This window comes from Zootermopsis nevadensis, unplaced genomic scaffold, assembly GCF_977971745.1.
Source record: "Zootermopsis nevadensis isolate Lab colony 2312 unplaced genomic scaffold, Znev_1.0 Znev_ptg000015l, whole genome shotgun sequence".
Classification (NCBI taxonomy): Eukaryota; Metazoa; Arthropoda; class Insecta; order Blattodea; family Termopsidae; genus Zootermopsis; species Zootermopsis nevadensis.
In genome coordinates, this window is record NW_028259147.1 from 4,996,222 (window position 1) to 5,019,095 (window position 22,874).

At 36.2% G+C, this 22,874-nt stretch overlaps 1 protein-coding gene across 7 annotated transcripts in view; it reads left to right on the top strand.

The window, feature by feature from the left end:
• The window catches only part of dati (zinc finger protein datilografo), a 592,807-nt gene that overhangs the window by 258,440 nt on the left and 311,493 nt on the right, over positions 1–22,874 (top strand). For all 7 annotated transcript variants that reach the window (XM_087349115.1, XM_087349116.1, XM_087349117.1 and 4 more), the window contains 2 exons: positions 4,945–5,040; positions 13,971–14,113. The gene's annotated coding sequence lies outside the window, so the exon portion shown is untranslated. The remainder of the gene's footprint in view (positions 1–4,944; positions 5,041–13,970; positions 14,114–22,874) is intronic.

Consider the following 22,874-nt stretch of genomic DNA (forward strand, 5'->3'; position numbering starts at 1 on the left):
TATATCTCGGTGAATAAAGTTCAATCTTTTTGAGTGTAGGTCTATATCACATCTGCAGGGTTTTCAGTAGATTAGGAGGTAAGTGGATTATTAGCGCATGCTGTTGGTATGTTCTGGTTTATCTCAAGAGAGTAAGGAAATAGGGAAGAACTCGTATTTCCTCTAAACCAGCGATTCTGTGCTTATGAAAATATTATCCAGACTTCTTCTTGATTCATATCTAAACCTTCCCTTTATATCTTCACGAAACCCTGTTGTTGCTCAGTGCTATTAAGTTTACAGCTATAAATATTGCAGACTACTTTATATTCATTTTATTATAAATGCTTCTAAATCAACTGTAAAATTTATGTAGCATTAAATATGAGATAATACGAAGAATATAAACCATTCGCGGTCTAAGGAAAGCATTGTCTTAGAACGTTGTAGCATTGAATTTTATTTAGAATTTCCATGAGGCATCTGTGTGTGTACAGTCAACGTTGTTCTGCGAACGTATGGACTTTGCTGGGGCCTGATTCTTCATAAAAGCAGACCTCAAGGTTTCAAACAATAATTATAATTATTGTTTAAAGCCTTTAGGTACACGCACGTACGTTCTTGAGGAATTTATTTCCAGATACGAGAAATGTGTGCAATATTAGCATATTGGCATATGTTTCGTACGTCCTTGTTTGAATGGAGAATGATAATACACTGTAAAAAACTAACCAACTTGACAGAGACAGAAGTAAACAAAGTATGTAGACATAGTGCTGGAAGACCCATTATATTTTTAATTAGTTTTAACGTGGAAGAAATCTCATTGCTGGACCTCGCAAGCTTTCGACTGGTGTTGGGTTCAGGTTTGAAACCCATTCCCTGAAAAAGAAGAATAACACTAAGAATGTTGAGGGCTATTGGACTATGAAGTTGGTGTTTTAACTCGGACTAAATTGTGAATTCTTGGAGGTTTAACTCCTGAAGAAAATTTACTTAAAAATTTCAGTGATTCCTTGTAAATCTTTTACTTTTGTTTAATCCTTTAAATAAAATCTCCCTTATTATTGAGTGATTTGTAATAGTTGTTATGTTACTCGGAAATCATGTTAGATATTTCCCATTCTCAAAGGTGTATTTAATACATAAGACGTTTCGGTATTTTGCTCTACTCATATCTTAAGTTGATTGTCATATTGAAACTTTTCTTTCAAATTTCAGTATTGGAGTTCAGATTATTCTGTGTTTTTTTACATTACTATGATTATTAGATTGATGGGTTCATTCCTTGACGGTGCCATTAATATCGAAAATAAAGAGAATATCGACTTACAAATATTCTGTCCTAATTGATGTACATGTTTCTTTGAAATATGGTTGGTTAACGAGCTCCAAATGTGGTAATAGTAATACCTGTACAATAATTTAATTAATGACACAGTCATCTGTAAAAGTTTCTGTTAATAAAGTTTTATAGAATCGTCAACACAGACATATGACATGTGTTGACGGAATCTACAAAACGTTAGTGACTAATATAAAAAGCAGGATGCTACTTTATATCATTGAAAAATATTTCTGTGTTTGACTTAATCTTGTCCGGAGTAAAATAAACACGTATAACTACACTAAAATCTTTTTAAAATATCTTCTCACGCACTTCAAGTGTACAAGAACTGTATTTTTTGTAACAGTAAAATGTGACTTTAGTATTTCTCCTCGTGATGTTACGTATTATTATGAAAATTTCCTCTTTATAACATTTTATTATGCATTTTGAGCCCAGTGGAATATATATTTACCAACAGTTTCTGACAGTCTAAATTTTGAATTTGTGGGTTGAGTACGATCCTCCTCAAAACAGCGATAATTTTCTTAAACAGTGTTAACCAGTTTATCTTGTAATGATAAATAATTTTCTTTTTATTATGTAGGCTGAATTAATAGGCATTATTTAGACGGATTCATAGGTTTAACGCTGTTACACCTCTTTCTATCTGAACAACATAATTTCCCTGAAACATTTGAAACTTCGTTAGATTTTAAATTCTAGTGACGCCGATTATGTAGATGTCATTTGCGATGTTGCACCTTGTAGTTTGAGGGTCGTTTAACGACGTTTCCGAGATCCTTGCTGCCTCCATAATCACATTGACGTCTTAGAAATGTCCTGTTAGTTCGCTATGCAAGTCTGTCTGTTAACATGTATTATCTGGTACTTATTTTATTATCATAACCAAAATATAGCTGTAATTAAAATAAATATCTTTATAAACATAGCCCTATTAATAAGTACTGTGCTGTACGATTAGATATAGAATTTTCTCGTTACCAAGATGATGGAGGTAGTAATATCTCTGAAACGTCGGTAAAAATCTACCATACTACACGGCAAAATATCCAATAATACAGTTATATTAATAATCTCCGCCGTGAAAACCTGAAATCTCACATAAAATTTGCCTAGACCATGTAGACAGCACATCTCGACCTAATTTGCCACAACCAAATTTAATATACTGAAGAATTTATCTGTCCGTAAGTATCAATAAATGAATTGACCGTTGCTAAATTTATGATTAATAAATTTGCCGCTCCTGCAATTATTTTAAAATAGGGATTTCAAGACGTTTCAAACATAGGCTGTACAGAAATTAACTAGAAACTGATTTCATGGCGAGTATGCACAAAGTCAGACATCCCAAGACTGGAGAAAAACTTGATAACATCATAAACATTGTTACTTTATGTTTTCCATATACGTTTTGAAAATATTTAGTGGGTCCAAGCTGGGTTATGTTTTAATACAGGCTACAAAACGTTTTCGATGAACGGGTAGGCTGTTTTCAGCACCAGTCGCAAACAGAACTTCCAACCCATGTATCGAGTTAGGTGTCATGATTTAACACATCAACGTAATTTCAGAACCGACACCTCTGAGGCTCTCGAAACAACAGACTTCTTCATCAAAGTCTTAATAGCATTATGATATAGGCCTATTCTGGCACAATTTCCCATGAATTATCCAGTAAACTAATACGCGCAGGCAACTAACGCTATGAGTAGTTCATTTTTTATTCCTGCCCCATAACTAGTTATTGAAGCGATTTTCCATTCCAACGACCAGAAATCAATCAGTCATCCTATTATTGGTGCTTCCGTCGGTCCCACTGCAGTTTCCATTCAAATCAACAATACAACAATTTCTTTCAGTTCTTATTTTGAAATTACATGTTTGCCATATGTGGTTTTGAATTCTTTCTGTCCCCTTTTGCAGAATTGTCCGTTGGAATCAATACAAGGGCTAGCTTTGTGTGTACATATGGGCGGTCTCTAGCTTCGCTTGGTTTCGAACCGCGGACTCTGAAGGGGAGGGACATTGCAATGGCCGACCCTTCAAACTACAGTTATAGGCGTGGCTTCGTTCACCCTCATTAACATGACAACAGTGTATTAGTGCAGATATGATAATAAGGGAGAAGCATTAGTTTGATGGAATCTGTACATTCGCACAACTGATAATGTGAAGGTAAAAATACATAAAAATTATGCACGTTCTCTGTGACGCATCGATCTGAAATATAAAAATATCCTCAACACGCATTAACATTGTGTACTTGGCAAAATCAATACTTTCCAATGCAGAGTGTAAAACGTAGATGTAATACACAACTGATCCACTACCTCTGGCACTAAACTGTCGATAAACGTTAGATCTGATGTTCCTCGTAGAAATCCCTTCTGATGACATTCTGGAAGTGTAAACCCACAGAGTCTCTGAAAGCATTTGAAAATGTACCATGTGCATACACACTTTTGGGAAGTAGACGTCTAGGATATAAGTTAAAGTTAATTCTATGCTTAAGCTCCGTGTCCTGAAGTATGGATGCGAAAGAGGGGGAAGTGGATGTAATGTTCCAGTAATTCTTAACGTCAGCACTAGATGGTACTGTGTGGTCACGTCGTGCACTGACTACTTAAACATAGAGACATTTTCCTGCAACCTTGAATTAACAGGTCACAATAGACTTACCTAATGAGTGAGTCAGTTAATGTACACGACACAATTGAAGGGCTTAGTACCATAACATTGTAATATGAGCATAATTTTATAATTTCAAGAACAATTTATTTGCAAATTACTGTATCATATATCAGAAAGGTAGTTTTACAAATACTTCCAATTTTAAAACACAGGCAACTTTGTAAAATTTCGTTATGAATATCATGGCTTAGGTTATTAAATAACTCTTTTAAAATAACACACATACATTCTTCATTAACACTTTGAAGAAGAAACGTGTATAAATAATATATAAGTATTTAGTTCCTACCGCAAAGAAAACACAACATTTCACCATTACAAAGATCAACTGATTAATGTTTAAGGAAATATTTCTTGTTTACACTGAGAATCTTACGACACCCATAAATACAAAATGGACAGTTACTGATTGTTAAAGTAGTTGGTACTTATAGTTACCACTCGAATTTAAATTGTTAAGAAATTAGTCATTTTCGCAATACAAGCATTTTATATAATTTTTATTATTAGTGTTCTGTCTGACGACAGGTCCATATGAACAGGATCCTTCCATCCTTTTCTCGGACTGGGACCTGTTCATATACGTTCTTGGCAGATGATCCAGAAGTGGTTTGCCATTGCCTTCTTCTGTGTGTGAATGGAGTAATTGTTGGGATGCCACGGAGATACCGGGGAAGCCCCCGGAGGAAAACTCCGTGATGCCTAGACCACTGCCTTGCCCAACACAAGTTATAAATTCGGGCACAGCCGGGAATCGAACCCGAGACCCCAGGATTATATATTTTTGAAGAAACTCCAGTTTGTGCACGACAGTGCAGTAAAGATAGAATATTAATGTTTTGTTTTCTGTTGGTGCAGGAATTAGAATGTAAATTTATTTTCTATTTCCTCTGTAACGTAAGCTTTCTTGCTTTCAACAGGCAGAAAATAGATTAGTCACTGCCACGAGTAGCAGCGTCTTCACTCCAAATCCACACAGATGCCACACCATCAGTACAGAAGTGGACTCCCAGATTGTAAGTCCACAATTTTCTCTGTTAGAAGGAAATTTTAGTGCTCAACACTGGAGCGAGTAATGCATGAAAATCTAACACCAGTACACACGTGTCGCTGTCTGGCCTATTTTTAAATTGTTTTGTTTTATCTGAAAAAGTTATATAGCCTGTCTGAATCTGACTTTGGAATCCAAACTTCAAAGGAAATGCCGCTTACATTTAATAAGTCGACCGAATCATATAATATTTGTTAGGAATTACCGCGGTGGGCTTTGAAACAAATGTTAAATTTATTGTTAAATACAGAGACAAATTTGTGAAGTTAAGGTGGCTCAACACTGTTACGCTTAGACTTTTAAATATAGTCGACAAAATTCATTTACACTTCTTACAAAATAAAGAACAATTTATTAGAATTATACAACTTGTTATAAGGAGTAATGCATAATGATATATTAAGTAATTTATCACCTCCATTTTTATAATTATGGAGGCGTTACATTTCTCCGAAGGTTTGGTGACACCCTACAATACTACGTGGCCACAGAACCCAGGAATAAATGTCAACATTTCCAACATCGTGAGGAGCTCAGATTTCATATATTGTATAACACTGTTATCCTAAGTGTTTAAAGTATGATATATGTTCTAGAAACATAACTTCTGAACTGACAGCGTACTTTAGTTTAAAACACACTTACTTTGGTTTGTCCTCTGACATGATTATTATAATTTTGTTACAGTCTATAAAATTTGAATTATATTTTAATTTAATTTCATAAATATAACTGTGTTTCAAAGTCAAATAGGCCTATATATATTTAGTATTTATTTAGTATCTTATGAACCAAGCTAAAAATTTTCCAGTAACACTAGTGGATGTTAATCTTTACTTCTGGCAGAAGAGACAGCAGACTTATACATTTTAACATTTAGACAATGCCCACAGCTGCGGCTACTATAGATTATAAACATTTATTCTACATCTTTATTCCTTAAAAGACATAAATTAGCATCACGATATTATCTTTTTGCAAATAAAATGTTCTGTTTCGTTGTAATAAATGTTTACGAATCCAGACATCAAAGTCTGAATCTGCAGCTGTCCAGAACAGGCAAAGTAAGGGGTGGGGGAGAAATTATGAGTACGAAAAGTTTACACTATGCACAAATTGTGTATGTGATGACCTTTCTGTATGCTCGTAGACATCTTATGACATTCTCGTAGACAAGTATGCTATATTGCTGTGCTATTCAGAACACGCCAAGAATGGCCTGATAATTTTCAGTTAATGCTTGAATCATGGATGAACCGATACGAAAGCTGTGTAAAGTTTATATCATATTTTACTTCGTGATTTATAAAATAAATCAAATGACTTGAACGAATAGGTTGAAATTAAATAATCAATAGTCTCAGTATTACATTGTTATTTATCATATAAGTTTAGAGTAGAACTGGGGAAGATGCCTAACGTTTTGCTTTGAAGCGTCATATATGGTAGAATTTTAGAAATTGTTTTCTGTTATAAATGTGATGTGTATTGACAAATATTTTGAAGTTACAACCCAGCTTACACGACCAAAAAATAATTTATTTGTGACTTGTCATCCTTTTTTTGTAGGTTGACATTACATGATTTCTAAATTTAAGAAAGTTTTGAGCAACAAGGAATTATTCACAACTTTTATATGAGTGTGATATTTATTTTGTGCTCATATTCGGCGTGTTGTGTATATAAACTAGTTCTGTGTTTTTGGTACCGTTTCTTTTATTTTAAAATGTCACTGACATAAATATTACTTTCTGAAATTTCCACATGTATTTTTATTCTAAAAACATAAATTATTATTACCATTATAATGATGGCGATAATAATCATTTCCATCACTAACCGTTGAGTGAGGTAGTTAAGAAGTTCTCGTGGTCCGGTGTCTGAGTGGTGTTTCGCTGTGACACCCAATTTGCTCGGACAATGTGAGGTTCGGTGACGAGAGCAGTATCTGCTTTACGCGACGAGCCATTCTGATATAAGGCGGCTCGCAGTTGGGATTCAAACAGCAGTAAACACGAAATATTATAAACGGGCATAGTGAAAACAGACGGAGCTAGGAAGTAACTATTAGAACAGATCCTAACGAAAATGTGCTGCGAAAATTTTACAGAATTCCACCGGTTCGATGCTAAAATTTGTAAAGAAACTTTGGGTTCTATAAAAATCGAGAATATATCTTATTATTTGAATAAACTTTATGCTGCTCTGTTTGTTTCGTGTTTCACGAAATGAAATAAGAAATTTTTTATCTAAATATCTACCGAAATCTGACTACAGGATATAAGAAATGCACACAGTATTTAGATCGGAAAATATTGAGAAAGGGGGAAACGTCTAGATATGAAACCGTTCTTAAAATTAATCTTACAATAATAGGTTTCGAAATTGTGGGTTGGATTTTAGTAGATCAGGATAGGTTTCAGTGATGGACTTTAATGAACACTGCAATACAATTTTGGTTTAATATTTGTCACGGAATTTTATGTCTACCTGAAAATTTTTAGTTATCACGGAGGACACTGTCGATGGAGTTAGTTTCATATAACTTTTGTAATGTTTGTGTTAATGATAGGAAAAATTCTTGAGTAGCAAAGTAACTAGGATAATAGGCTTTAAGGACGAAAGGAAGGCAAACCTGATCAGAAGCGTCTCCAATTTAATGTTCTGCAGAGAGAGATTTTGTTGGTTTCTTGAACACCCAACTCTTAACTCCGTATTATTTATAAATAAATGTAAATGACGAAGTCAATTTCTTTTAGTTCACAGCAGTCTTGCAATGAAATATACATTTCATAATTCTTAGTGATTTTATAAACGGGCTGGCAGGCCTTATTCCCTGGCAGTAAAAAGAGAATACTCTATTACATACAGTGAATAATTCACAGTGAAATATTTTACGACTTTAACAGTAATTAAAAGTCGCATTATAAGTACGAAAGCACACATGGACATTTTGGATTAGTTTGTTGAGTACTTGACAAATTTAACTCAAGTCTCTTTGAGTACTAAGCTACTGTGGTAGTACTACTATTTGTATTAACTTTGCACGCCGAAAGAAATATGAGTTTCATGTAAGTATTTGTTACAAAAGTAATATAATTTTGTACTTGTAATTACATCAGTTATTAGGAAACGCCAATATCAGAATTTTAAGAGCAGAGAAAAGCGATTTAAAGTTTCGTAAGCTTAAGCAGACTTAAATCCGTAATGAACTGAATTTACAACACCCGACCATGAATAATTTTGATTTAAGGTGGATAATGTGATCGTTAAGAAATGACAAAAGTGATTAGCAGCTTCGTGTCAAAGAAGCTGCCCTCTTCCAGTCCTCAAGTTTTTCAAATATTTATGCGTCATTTAGAGGAAAAACAGTCATATGGAGAAACTCACATCTCTGATGTGTTGAATGACCCAAAAGGAAATTCTGTATAGATTTGTGACGATAGTTGATTAGTTATTCAACAATTGTAATAGGCATTGTTCATTATATGAGTATTTTTTTCTGAATCTCTTCAATGTAGTGGCACTAAAATTTAAACTAGATTAATAAATCACTCCACATAAAATCGCTTACTAAATTGCACTGTTTTGTGTATATATTTATATGCATGTTATTTATTATTTTATTATTTACATTTAATTATGTTTGCCATTTTTATAGGGAATATTTGCAAAAATACAATTTCAAGTTTTTTTGTTTTTGTTTTTATGTGTGGAATTTTGCCTCTCATCCTGAGGGAGTGGTATATAGATGGAGGATGTCTGAGAACAGGATGATAGGAGGGTAATACTTGTGTACTTAAGAGGAAGGAGGAGAAACATAATTTATAATATTTACGGAACGAAATATATTAAAGTGATTAAATAAAAGAGATGAAGATGAGAAACGTATATAGGGCTAAAATCATATTCCATTTTGTTATGTAATAAAGTTTTCTCTTAATGCACATATAATAATGTATGGTAACACATCAGTACATCAAATTTTCTATTCTGTAAACATAGAATTTACACATGAGAAACACAGTACTTCTTTTTCTGTTGTTCTAAACAGTCATATAAACGAAAAATAAATCATATTCGACGTTAACCCATCGAAGACAAAATTTATTTAAATAATATTTAAAAATTAATTTATGCGTCCCATTACAAAAATGGATTGGCTAATGCTGTTTTAGGAAATAATATCTGCTTCTTCTGAGAATCATACAGGACCTATAAATACGCTTTGTGGAAAAAATGCAAAGTTACTGGATGTTAAAGGAGTTGGTACATACGTACAGTTAGAATTGGTTTGAAATGGTTAATCCATTCCAAAAGTAAAAATTGCGTTGTTTAATGTTCAAAGTCTGTGCAAATGGAAAGATAAGTACGAACCAATGGCAGGGAAGAAAGAAGAAACAAAAAAGGATATAGATAAATGAGGCAATCATCGGATTTGATAACCAGCTCTTGTCTGATGACGTAAGCAACAGTTTCTGTTCGGGGCTCTCTTCCGTTGAAGAGACATTTTGTTCGCCTTTCTCTACACGTGTGTGCGGATGAGATGTTCCGTCCCACTCCCCACAACTTCCCGCCAGCCTCGTGTTTTATCTAAACAGCAAGCTCAACATCTCCTTAACAAAAGACAACCCCCTCCTTCTTAAAATTCAACGACCATACTTCCTTGTCCTTTTTATTTCCCCAAAAAGGACCTTTTTGCTTACTGGAAAACACCGCCTGAAATCTTAATCACCTCCATGTTGACAACAATGCAACAGAAACTTGTAGACAACTTTAATCCCATTGTTGAGCGCCAGCTATTGTATTAATAGTTGGTTGCACGCACTCTGCTGGCGCCACATGTAATAATGATCTTCTGCTGTAATGGAACATTTTATTGAATTAATTATTTATTTATGAATTATTTAACGACCGTGTCACTATTCAAGGCTATATAGCGTCGAATAATAAAATGATTAATTAAAGAAAGCGGTCATGGCCTAATTTAAGTTACTCTTCCAATGGCTTCCTGGAAGAATTCTGAGAAAGACGAAAGATTTCTGAACCCAGGACTTCCCGAATAAGAAGCGGTCGGTACTCTTCTTGAAGGGCAGAATCAGGATCTGTCTTACTGCAAACATTTAGTAGAATTTCTCATCCTATCCTATAAACTGATCAAAATGGTCACAATATTATCATTTCATCTTTCAGGTTGATGATTCATAACAATTATTCGGCCGTATCCAGTGAAGGTAGAATGTGTTTCAAGCCTTTCTTTGGCCGTTTAAAACACACTGGAATTTTTCTCTTGCTGTAGCATTAAGAATCTGCAGTTCTGTCCGAAGACTGTGTTTCTGGGCGTCTTATGATTCTAAGAACAAACAGCGATCATTTCCTTAAGCAGCATTAACCAACTGATGTTTGTAAAGGTGAGGTGTTGTATTTTATTTGCAGTACGGACTGAATATTTTAAATATTATTACATGAATTACGTGTCTCTAAACGTTAAGACTCGATTTAATATTATCCTCTCATCTTTCAGGATTGCTTTACAGGACTTGTTACACAGTGCAGGAGACAGAATTAAACAAATTCCTCTTTCAGCGATTAGGCTGATGTACGTTCTTTATGGCACAATAACACAAGTATTTGTAATAATTATTCCTCCGCAAACAAAATAAAGTGCCTACTGTCTGCCACTAGGTCTCCTTCCTTTAACCACTTTCTGTTATACTTTGCTGCGTTGTCTCTACTCCATTTCATCCCTATTATTGTGTTGGGAGCTTCCATTGTTCTAAAACTGTCTCCTCACGACAAAGATAAACGATTTCTCCTCTTAAGTTATTTTGTGTTCGTTCGTTTGTTTGTCTGTTTGTGGAGAATGTGTGGGAAGCATCGTTCTCTTTGTGGTAAATTGTTGATCTGCGCGCGAGGAAAAGTGTAACTAGTACACGCGTCTCGTTATTCCTTTGTTCAAGATGGCATGAAAATTTTCTAACTGTTCATAAATACTGGCTAAAATGTGCACAATTGTATCTTATTCTATTAAAAGGCAGTAAGGATATTTGTCCACAAAATTGCAAAGAAAATCTATACACGATTTACATTCAAGAGTCTAGTAACCAAAATACAGGTAAAAATAATTAAAACAATTAACTAGCCGCATCGTGCAGAGCTCCCACGACGAATGTGGTCCAACCTAGGATTGTGTTCAGCCAGAAGGTTCACTGCCGTCTTTACTAAAACCAGCTGTTGGACCATATTCTGAGCAAGTTAAACCCACTCAACAGCTTCAGGTCCTGCGATTGTTAGATTGTCAAGAAGGACCCTGCTTTAAGGAGTTAGTTATTTGTCAGGTAAATCAAAGATGGTAAAACGGAAGTTCATGACCATCCACGGGGAAATGAGAAATATACAGAGAATTTAAGCTCGGAAATCCCAATGAAATAGTATACTTGGAAGATCCATTAGGTAAATTGTTATTTATTTAATTTAATAGTATTTTGTTATCATTAAAACCCCTAATAAAATATGAAAGTCAGATATTTTGAAGTGAAAAATTTCGGTTACTAGTTTGTTAGAGTCTTAAATAAACCAAGTAGAAAAGAAAAGAAAATATGTAATTTCTTAGTGACCTGGTACTGTTGCCATGTTGTCGCAGACGGTGATGTCTTTTAGTTTGTTATTGCACCCAAGCAGTGCTTGTAAAATTCATACATTTACGCAACATACTCACTCCCCCCCCCCCCCCCAACACTGTAGACTCCCACATGCATTGCTTGTATGCAAATTTTGTTAACATCCTTTCTGCATCTTTCCGGACACACTCCAGTTCTGTGTGCTAGGATGGCAAAGAAACGCATATCCAGAGCACTCTTGTTACTAAGCTGCAATGAATCTTACAATTCCTGCAGTTATGAACGTTAGAGATACGCACATGTCCTAAAACAACCTGCAAATTAACGCACAAAAATGAACAATTTCCAGGTATACATTTCTTCTAAAAAATACATTTTATTTATAGGTTTCTACGGGGGTGATGACAATTATGCTGTTCTTCTGGGTTTTTGAACCGTGTAAACTCGTTGGCAGATACCAGAGTTTCTAAGACACGCATTGTCTCCATCTTCAGGGCTGAAGACGGAAACTGAAAAGCTCAGCATCGTAGATTTTGATTTGGTTTACGAAACCAGGAAATTAATTAGGTCATATAAGATATTAGTTACTTCCCTTAACTTTTTCATTTTATAGTCTCTTTAGCAATAATTTATTTTACGATGTCAGCAGAATAAAATAGGCTAATGACATTTCTTTTGCAAGACTTTATTCGAGTATAAGCGCTAACGTTTAGTGAACATTATTCGCTGCATGTTAACAATAAAAATATGAGCAATAGCTGAATCCATGGGCTATTTAATTAATAAGCCACTCTCTTGAAAATGCAGGTAACATCTTCAGGGTTTCCTCAAAAGTAGAGCGCAGATCGATTTTGGGTTACGAAGTGGACGAGATCCACTTAGCGTAATCGCTTACAGTTGCTTTTATGAAATGAAAATTTTCGTAACATTCCAATACAAGTAGAACACACAACATATGTTATTCGAGGTGAACAGTAATTAATATTTCGTCGCTTCTTATTTGATAGGTCTCTGATCTTAAAATATTCAACATTTTACTTCGTTTTTAATCCGTAATTCATAATTATCTTATCATTTGAAGCTGACAGTATCGCAGATGATTACCCTGATGGTGGAAGGAGCAAGAAGCCCTAAAACGTCGGTAAACAACCAGAAGACAGCCATCTTCGGACACACCGCTGTGAGAACCCGAAATCTCACATAGAGACAGTAAACATATTTCTCCGAAACGTTGATATCTACCTATGGGTCTGCATGGCGTCAAAGACCAGAACATCGTCGTCGTTTGACACGTGCTGATCGTTTACAGAGTCTCTGTATTCGAGGTCTTGAAATTTCTGTCATTTAAAATTTTAACCCGTAGCCCCAAATTAATTTTAATGAATCCTCGCGCAGAAAGAATAGAATGAAAACAACTGTCAGTTTGCATGTTTCAACTCTGAAACTACTCAACGGATTTCTATAAAATTTTATTTTTTGAATCTATGCTAAACATTTTCAGGTATATTTAATATTAGTTGCATATAAAATCTTAACTCGAATATAACTGTATATAGTGTTTTAAAAACTTGCCCGTCATACAAATAATATAACAGACGCATGATATGTATGGACCCTGCTGAGATTTACAACTTCCATTTGCAACATTTATCGCTGAAGTGAATACATAATTCAAGAGAGAGAGAGTAATTTATATGACGGAAATAGATTTGTATCTGAAACCTAATAGAACTGATTGTTGGAATTTATTTTATATCTATTGTTTGGGCAAGGCCGTGCCTTTGCTCAAGCGGCTAGACGCTGGCTTCTCATCGCTGAGACCCGGCTTCAGTCCCGAGTGACTTCAAGTGAGATTTGTGGTGGACCAAGTGGCATTGGAGCATATTTCCGATTTATTTAAAATTTTCAGTTAATTATCATTCCACAATTGATCCATACCATGTTGGTATTATTGGTGTCCATTATATTCATAGCAAGTCTGATGAAATTCCATCAATCATTTCAGAACTTATTAAGGGTAATTTGACAGGCAAACAGACGAATTGTTATGATGAACCCATGCGTCTATATTTCTTTATAAAATCATAAAAGTAGGTTAGAAATTGTATTGAAGGACAGTTTTAGAGAAGAATATCAGTGTAATCTTTGTGAAGCTCTTCTTTACAAGCCGAAAGCACACAGAATTGACCTTAAGGTCATTCATTGTTTAGATGTCTGTGAATTCCGAAAAGGCCTATATGTGTAACGAACGAACTCCGATTACTTGTTTCTTCAGGTTCCCCCCTGGTGAACATACCTTCTGCTTCCAAGGCCGGATTTGGCCTTTCCCCCTGAACCGCTGCGAGTGAAGTCTCCTGACAGGATTCGAACCGACAGCTGTTCAGTTTCGAAGTCAGAGCTGTCGACTGCTGCTGCAAGGTAGGCTATCCTCAGATTTACATGGCTTCTTCTCAAGACTTTCGTTTTCACACACGAAATAGGAAAATATACATTTTTAAATGATCTTATTCATAAAATCAAAGACTTTTTTATGGCTTGTAGAAGTTAAGACCACTCAGATGTTATATTCTCTCCGTGCTTTTATACGGCGCTGAATCGTGAACGTTGACAGAAAATTCTTCAAAAAAGTTGGAGGCCCTCGAAATGTGGTTGTACCGACGTATTCTCACAATTTCCTGGACTGACCGTGTAACCAACGAAAATTCTCGAGAAACTCCGAAAAGACGTCGAGGTTGTTAACACCATAAAAAAGAGGAAGTTGAAATATTTCGGTCATATCATGAGAAATAGTGATAAATACGGGCTGCTTCAGCTGATAATCCAGGGAAAAATATTGGGAGGGAGGGGACCTGGCAGGCCAAGGACCTCCTGGCTTCAGAACCTTAAAACTTGGTTCTCGGTGTCCACTGGAGGGCTGTTTCAAGCAGCAGTCAGTAAAGTTCAAATTGCTATGCTGATCGCCATCATCCGGGGACGGATAGGCACTTTAAGAAAAAGACCAAGATTCATCTCTCGATGTGTGACACTACACATAGAAATAATCTCGTTCAGCCTCTGTCCTCAAAATCTCTTTTTATAATCGTGTTTTTTGTGTCGAATGGGGAAACATTAAGTTTTTTCTGTAAGGATCAGTTGAATAGGTGAAGTCAAAATTGTTACAAATTCATTTAATTATCATCAATGTAGAATTTAAACTCTGTCGTATTATCTGTTTAACAATTTAATAACACATCTTGTAAGTTGATTCGTGATTTTCATACGCTACAACATTTGATTTATAAACTGGATACTATACTCTGTCGTCTATTCAGAAAACAGGAGTAGCACATGCAGCCCAATTATTTATACTTACTTTTATTACATCCAGTTTTATACTATGTCTAGTAAGGTAATTAATTAATGGATTGTCACACGGTATTACTTTTTCTAAAAACGTTTTTAGATATTAACTGAAGTCTTCAGTGATTTAATATCAGTCTTTTAAAATAATCTAGACTCTCTGGGACCACGCTAATAGTTACTCAACGTGAAATAAAAAAGAACCAAATTAATTCCTCCGTTACTTAAAGTTCCAAACGATTATAAGAACATTTATCTGTGTTTACTGTGGTTACTTTCATTTCGAGTCTGGTTAATTTTTGATTTCATGTAGTTATTAGTCTGTGTACTTTATATTTTCTTGATTGTCAACATACCTTTAACACTTAGTCTTTAATTAAAATATATTTATAATTTTATCTTTTGTTTTGTATGGATGTGAAACTTGGTATCTTTCATTAAGGTAAGAATGTAGATTAAAGATGTTTAGAACATGTTACTATTGATAATTTGAAACCGGGTCAAAGAATGTGTCAGGAAAATATAAAAATTAACATGATTCTCGCTCTTTACGAATATTATAATAATCAAATTAATGGGGAGTATATGGGGAACACACTTAGAAATCATGGAATATTAATAAAACGTAGTAGCCTTATAGCTAAATTTTCTCTGTCCTTTTCCATCAATGACAGTTTCTGTAGTGTACGTGTTAAAGCATTTAGGTATTACCACATTTGCTAAAACTGTATTGAATAACACTAAGAAGTGATTTATCTTAAGTTATGCTACCATCTACGTCCCTACATTACGTTTTGTGGGCAAAGATGGCGGATGCGGCCGGTAAAGCGGTTAGACGCCGGTTTCTTAGCACGGAGGCCCAAATCAGTCCATGTGGGATTTGTGGTGGACGAACTGGCACTGGGACAGGTTTTCCTCCTAGATCTTCGATTTTACCCTCTCTGTAGCATCCAACCGCTACTCCATATTCACTTATGTATCGTCTGGGTGATGGGTAAGGGCCCATTAGCTACTCCGCGGTTCCACAGAGACATAGTTTTACCTTTTCGCAACAATAACGTTAGTATGGTACCTGCTGTTTGAGATCTTTTTTATATAAATTAAGGAGAAAGATGTTTCCAAGTAGACGCCTTGCAATGTCATCAGATTCATACTTGAGACAGGTTAATTCAGGCGATTATGAAAATAAGATCAATTTGTCCGCCAATAATGATGATGGAAAAATAGAGATTATTGTGCGCACGTAGTCTTAAATATTATTCCAAAAGGCATAAAGTCCTTGACAGCAATGGTTTCAACAACACATCTTAAAATTAACCCATCAGGTCCAAAACACCTTAACAACAAATGCCACCAACGAACGTTGCTTATTTTATAGCTAGATGACGTATGTTAGTTCAACCGGAATTTGAAATATGGTCTCCGTTAAAGTAAAGCCGACTCCTGTCGTCGTGCTGTTCAACCAAAAACTGAAATTTCCGGTCTCAGTTTTCCTCAGGAATACCTGTCGGTGTTCTTGTGTTTTGTCTGTAAGTAGAGACATGGCGGTTATACCGAGTGCCGGATAGGTATCGTAAAATATAAAAAAAAACTATAGAAGAAGATAAGATAAGGAAGAAAGAAAGAAAGAAAGAGGGAGATAAAAAGAAAGAAAAATGAAAGTAATCTTAATGCTTGTCGACCTTGGGCCGCTTTCACGTCAGACGAAGTGCTGTGCTGTGCTGTACCCATCATGGAGATTAGCTCGCCTACTTGAGAGGTGATATCCTCTCACTTTGAGAGCGTAATGATGCAACGTCCTGTAATGGGGACCCTGTTAACTGAAATTGTCTTCTCGTTTCACTTAATTGTGGGCATTTCAAGATACGTATCCGCCTAAATAAGCCACTTTATGTGAATGATTGGAGTAGGGATTCAATACTGAGCCATTCTCACTTCATTACATGAATATTCCTGATTTTATTAACTGAGGTGTCACACGGTTAAAGGCGTGGGTCTTGGCAGGTCGAACACTGGGATGCTGAGTTCAGGTCTTGCTGTGGGCATTTTCTGTGTTGGTAGAGATCCTGTGACGTGCCTAGCCATTTCGGTGGAGTCCTGCCAAATGTAGGACATTTTCCAAAAATCTGTCAAAAAGTTTTCAGAATGTTCACGGCGTCTGTGGGCTGTAGCCTCTGTGAAGGGTAAAGTGGTATTTAAATTCAGGCGAAGTTTTTAATAATCATATTTGCGTGCCTTGTCGTGCATTTTAGGGGGAAAAAGTCATACAAAACAGTCCTGACAATTTAATTTTCAGTTTGTACTAAATGAAATGCATGTCTTCGTGATTGGTTAAACGAAATTATGACATGCTGGGCAGCTCCTATATCTTGACCTACATATTCGCCTGCGGCTTACTTATCGTCCTGACAAAGAAGGCAGTAAGTACCTCTGAAACATCTAAAATTCTGCCAGAACACAAGACGCAACATCCCAGAAGATGATGAGGAAAGGTATTTTGGGTGGGTGGTCGGGGCTTAATATGAAACCAGAGAACGAATCCTTCCAGCCCTCTGTGCCTGTAATCCTTATAAATAACTTTCGGACTGTCTTCAACATAATTGCATCAGGGTCAAAAGTATAGAGCACTGTCCTCTGTCGGCAGAAATCACAAACATCGTTCAGTCATTTCGACATTAAAAGTATTCGGCCATCTCTCTGACGTGTTTACTTAGTGAATGTGCTTTGTAACAACGAATGAACAGATAGCAGCAGTGGATCGAGCGGGAGTCCAACCCACAGCCCTGGGAATCCGAAGCAACATCGTACAAGTGCTTAAATTATTTTGTTCCGTGTGTCCGTCTGTGCGGTAAAACAGCGCTGAATGAACATGCAGCCTCTCACAGGGGCAATGCTGTTAAGGGCATGACGACTTTGTGTTGCGTGATTAATGGATTCTCACAAATAATTGACTCCATAACACATCATGTTTCCTGATAGGTGCTCAGATGCAAGAAATTAAGTTATTTTATAGAATCAGAAGATACATCACCGTATATACAAAAGTAAACCATTAGAACATATCTAGAGCCAGTTCCATTCGTACCCTATTTCTCTATTATCAATTAGAGTACAAGAATTATACTCCCATGTACGCAAGTAGTCTCTTCACGTGTGGTTTCCTAACTCAATTTCCTTTTAGTTTGAAATTTTGAAGGCGATGAAAATTTATATTGTGATCCACTAGGTTATGGCTCACACTTTATAATATCTTTTCAAAAGATATTCATTTACGACATCCCCAAGCCTGATCGTTAGAAGAAAATCTCTTTCTCCTTGTTCATTTTAACGTAAAAATATTAGGTAGGAAGTATGTATTGTGAAAGTCTTCATTATGTATTTTTCTCTTTTCTCCTGCTAGTAGGCCTACATCTCTCTTAGGTCAGAATATTCTCCTGAGTATACAGTTCTCTGTTTTACCGTCAGGGTTACGTTGCTAGTCTCTGGAAGGCAGAGCTTCGGACTAGACGAAACGCGAAGTTGAATTTGGACGGAGCTCGAACCTTCGATAAATCTGCAGTCACTTCATATTTTTTATCAAACTTTTACTCAGGTGTACAAATCGTAACCTGTGTGAGTATAGCCGAAGCATTTACGCGTCTAATTAGTAAACACGACCATTTTTGTTTCGTCAATTTACGTTCCTTGTTAAATCATCATATTGGCGTAATGTCTGACATGCGATCCGGCTCTCACAAATTTATCTCCGAATTCATTGACCAAGGACCTCCAAAGCAGCGGTAAGCTTCTACCAGACGACATGGCGGAAAATAGTACACAAAACGTTCAAGTAGAATGGATTTTGGGATTTTGTGGATGAGTGGTTTCTCAAGCGCCTCTTGTTCGGGGGATCCCGGGTTTAAATGTTAGGCCTGGAGATCGTCTATCCCGACTGACGTTTCGTGGTATTTCTCAGCCATTCCAACAAAAATCTGAGAAAATACCTTAAATTATACCAACATCACTTCCTCCCATATCCTTTACAGTCCATTATTTATGAATTATCTTGTCTTCCTACGCTGTATAGTCTGAAATTTTGACAATTTCGTTAAATAAATCAACCAAAATTGACTTCGTTGCTATCTGAGACACAAAAATAATTAATTTAACAGAATTCAAGGAAAGGGATTTTGGAAGGAAATATAGAAAGCCTTAACAAACAAAAAAACTTCACTTATGTCAATTTCGTTAGGAAATGTCTAACAATGAAAACCAGTCCTCAGGGAAAAGAGTAATTAATTGCGCTTTTATACTGAATATTAGATGAATATGAAGTTCCGAAAGTTCCAGTTCAAACCCAGGCTGTAAGAACGACGGACAGCTCTGAGTAGTGACGCTGGTTACAGATTTACACGAATATAAGCAAAAAAAGCACAAAGAACTTGACGAAGCCCGATTCGTATTTGTTTTAATATTGCAATATATGATAGGAGACAAAATAATTTTATGTTTTGAGTTACTGTTCAACTTTTACGCATTTGAAACTGTTTTGTAGCAGTTTCTAACACTTTATAAAACGCCACTTGCTTTGACTCCCAATCCTTTGCAACACAGACAACAGACTAATACCGATAATCAGGCTGCCTTAACAACCGAGGTATTTCCTAAAACTCTTTCGTTTTATTTAATCCTGCCCCTGAACAGTTTTGCTTTTAACAAAGTCGTACATAATATAGGCTACTTTTACGTATATTCTGAATTTTATTTTAATGGACCATAATTGAGTAGCTGGTGAATTCGTAAAATACATCTACCTGTATTACCGTAGACATGTACTTACAAACATAATGTGGAAAATCTCGTCTACTTTCCTTATCTTGCAAAGACTGCTTACAGCAACGTCACATGATTTTGTGTCCACCCAATTAGGCCTCTATAGGCTCCTCTGTAATTACTTTCTAAGCAATTAACAGATTTGTGTAGAACTGTTCTTGTACATTATGACAATGCTTGACACTTTACATCTGCGTCTTATAATTTTCACCGCGAAGCCCCGGGTTTGCACCCAGGTCAGTCTATGTCGGATCTGTGGTGGACACAGTGACGCTGGGACAGGTCACCCCGTTGTAACAATAACAATCACTTCATAATTTTGTACCATTACAGATACTAACATAATATATTAGTCTAGTATACGTTTCCGGGCGTTTTGGAGGTTCCTGCTGCATCCATCATCAGGTCGAGTTCCTGATGACAGGCCTATCAAACATCGCTTAACGTTTACCAGGCTACATGTGGCAATGTCCCCAGAAGACAACCATCTTCATGTCCGCCGCTGTGAGAACATCAAATCTCATCAATTATCGCTTTATTTGCGTTTCAGCGTTAAACGGTTTATACTTACTGGACATAAACCTGTTTTTGTACAGTGTCTTTCAAAAAAGAACCACGTATCAGAAATCTGTATTGTAAACATTGTAGCCAAGTATAGGAAAACAAGATAGGAACCATTAATTGCTGTCCGTGCTAGAGCAGTGTAACATTCTTCATTGAAGCGAAGATTACGAAGTGTGGATTCCAAAGAAATGTAATTTTACGTTTGAGATCAACATGTACAACACCATGTATTAGGTTACCTTACGTCGTATTTCTTTCGGACGATACCGATTTTCTTACAGGGACGAGATTTTGTTTGGTTCAAGTTCTATTTCAGACGTTTTGCTGTACCAACATCATCCTTGGTTCCAACGCTGGGCCTCCAGGTTCCAAGAGGAGTGAACCCACTCCCCAACCCTAGATTCTTGCTTCAGCCTCTCTACTACACCTTTGAGATTACAGAAGACGAAAGTTCACCTTTTGACCCCGATACATCACTCGAATGTCTGCGAGCCAATCTCCATTTTAATAACCTGTTACCGAAACACACACACACACTACAAGGACCCTCATCCCACCAGCAACGTTAACGTAGCCTCTACCCCCCTCCCTGCTCTTGAGAAAATTGTGAAACTTAAGAAAACTTTTCTCTCGCCTGGGTAAAATTAAGTTTCTTTGAAGTTATCTGATGAAGGTGAATTTCTTCTCCCCCGACTGATCCGCCGACTAGTTATACACTATGTATGGAATAATTAACATGCCGTAGTCATCATACATAGATTTTAAATTACTTGCTGAGTGGCTGCTGTTCTGCGCGCAAGTCGTTAAGACTGTGTCCTGATAAACGTAAATTTAGTGAGTTCAGATTCTAACGTGTTGTTAATTAATCAAAAATTCTCATTACACCAAAAACGGTTACTCTCAGGGACGGAGCGTTTATGTTATCCGTGATTTTCACCGCTATCGGATTGCATTGCAAGGCCTCAGGTGAATTTTCTGTTTTTACGATAACGCCACACAATTCTGTTCACTTTAGATTACATCTGCACCTTAACACTAGTTCCTTAAATTGCTACGAGGAGCTTCTAACGTTGGAGAACAAATTTCTGTGCTAACCACAAAACATGGAAGTAATGACCACAAAATTATTTTTTATAAGTTAGATTATTTTACTTCAGATTTGAAATTTTAACAGCGATAATTTTTAAGATGGCTGTGTTCTGGGATGTTACGGACGTTTGAGAGATTCTTGCTGCCTCCATCATCAAGGTCTCTGAAACGTGTGTCAATTTCTGCCAGACTACACTGCGAAACATCCCAGAAGACAGCCATCTTCATATTTCTGCCATCCTACATGCCTTGACTAATGAAGAAAGTCTGGTTTATGGGATCATGTCTGTGTAACCATCGCTGTTAGTGTCTCCTCTAGTAAAATTTAAAGTAATTGACGGGTGTCACAGAACTTGCTATGAATACTGAGCTTTTAGAGGATGCTATGAGTGAACGCCATCAGTGATGCAAATATGACAGTCTTGTGGTCAACGCGATAATTAATCAACTGTTGGGATTGGGCATGTGAAATTTTGTTTGAAGGTGGACCGCAAACATGTCTATACAGTCTTGTTAATGTTATTTAGAAGTAAATAATCGTAAACATGGAGACGGCGTAGAACTTTCAGGTTACAGCTGGTAAATTTAACGTAATATGAATTTACAAGAATGGAAATTATGCACAGAAATCTGTCACTGTCAACAATTTGTGTAATAATTGATGTTAATATTAATGTTATTAAAACGTAAAATAAAACAAAATAATTAATTAACTGCAGAATAGTAAACGGCTAATAAATGTAAGAGATTGGTTGCACAGGCTGAAGACAATTGAAATCTGTTTCGTCAAATTTTATGAGAAGTTACAAAATTGTTTCCAGAAGATTTTGTAATTACGTTTAGTAGTTTTAACATTATTTGAGGACGTTGTGACTTTTTCTTGTGCAATTTAAATAGCGTCGAATTAAAATCAAGGATGGTTAATTGCGGTGGAATTGAAAGAAATCTGTATGTCGTAGACGATTTCTATATATTACAGCCTTGCTAAACCAGAAACTTCAATACCGAAGCGTTAACCAGTGCCATATCGAAGGCGCAACACATGCACATCCAGTTTGTAAACTAGACAGGTTACTGATTTGTCTAACTTTGTTACTGTCCTCGAAGAAGCATCCCTGGAAAGCAAAGTGTTCTAGTCTGATGTAGCCCTTACTGATTAGAAAACTGTTTTGGTTTGGGACGACACTGACATCTTTTGGGAGATGAAGTCGTGACGGAAGGGTTGATGCGTGAGGCAGGATGAGGTATTCTGGTGACCAAAGGAAATATCGCTACGTTGTACAGAGGCCGGGCTTGTTCTAATTTCCGTACGTCAGATATCACAGAATGTTAACAAAGCAACTTTCTCATTTCATTTAATTCAATGTCAGACTTG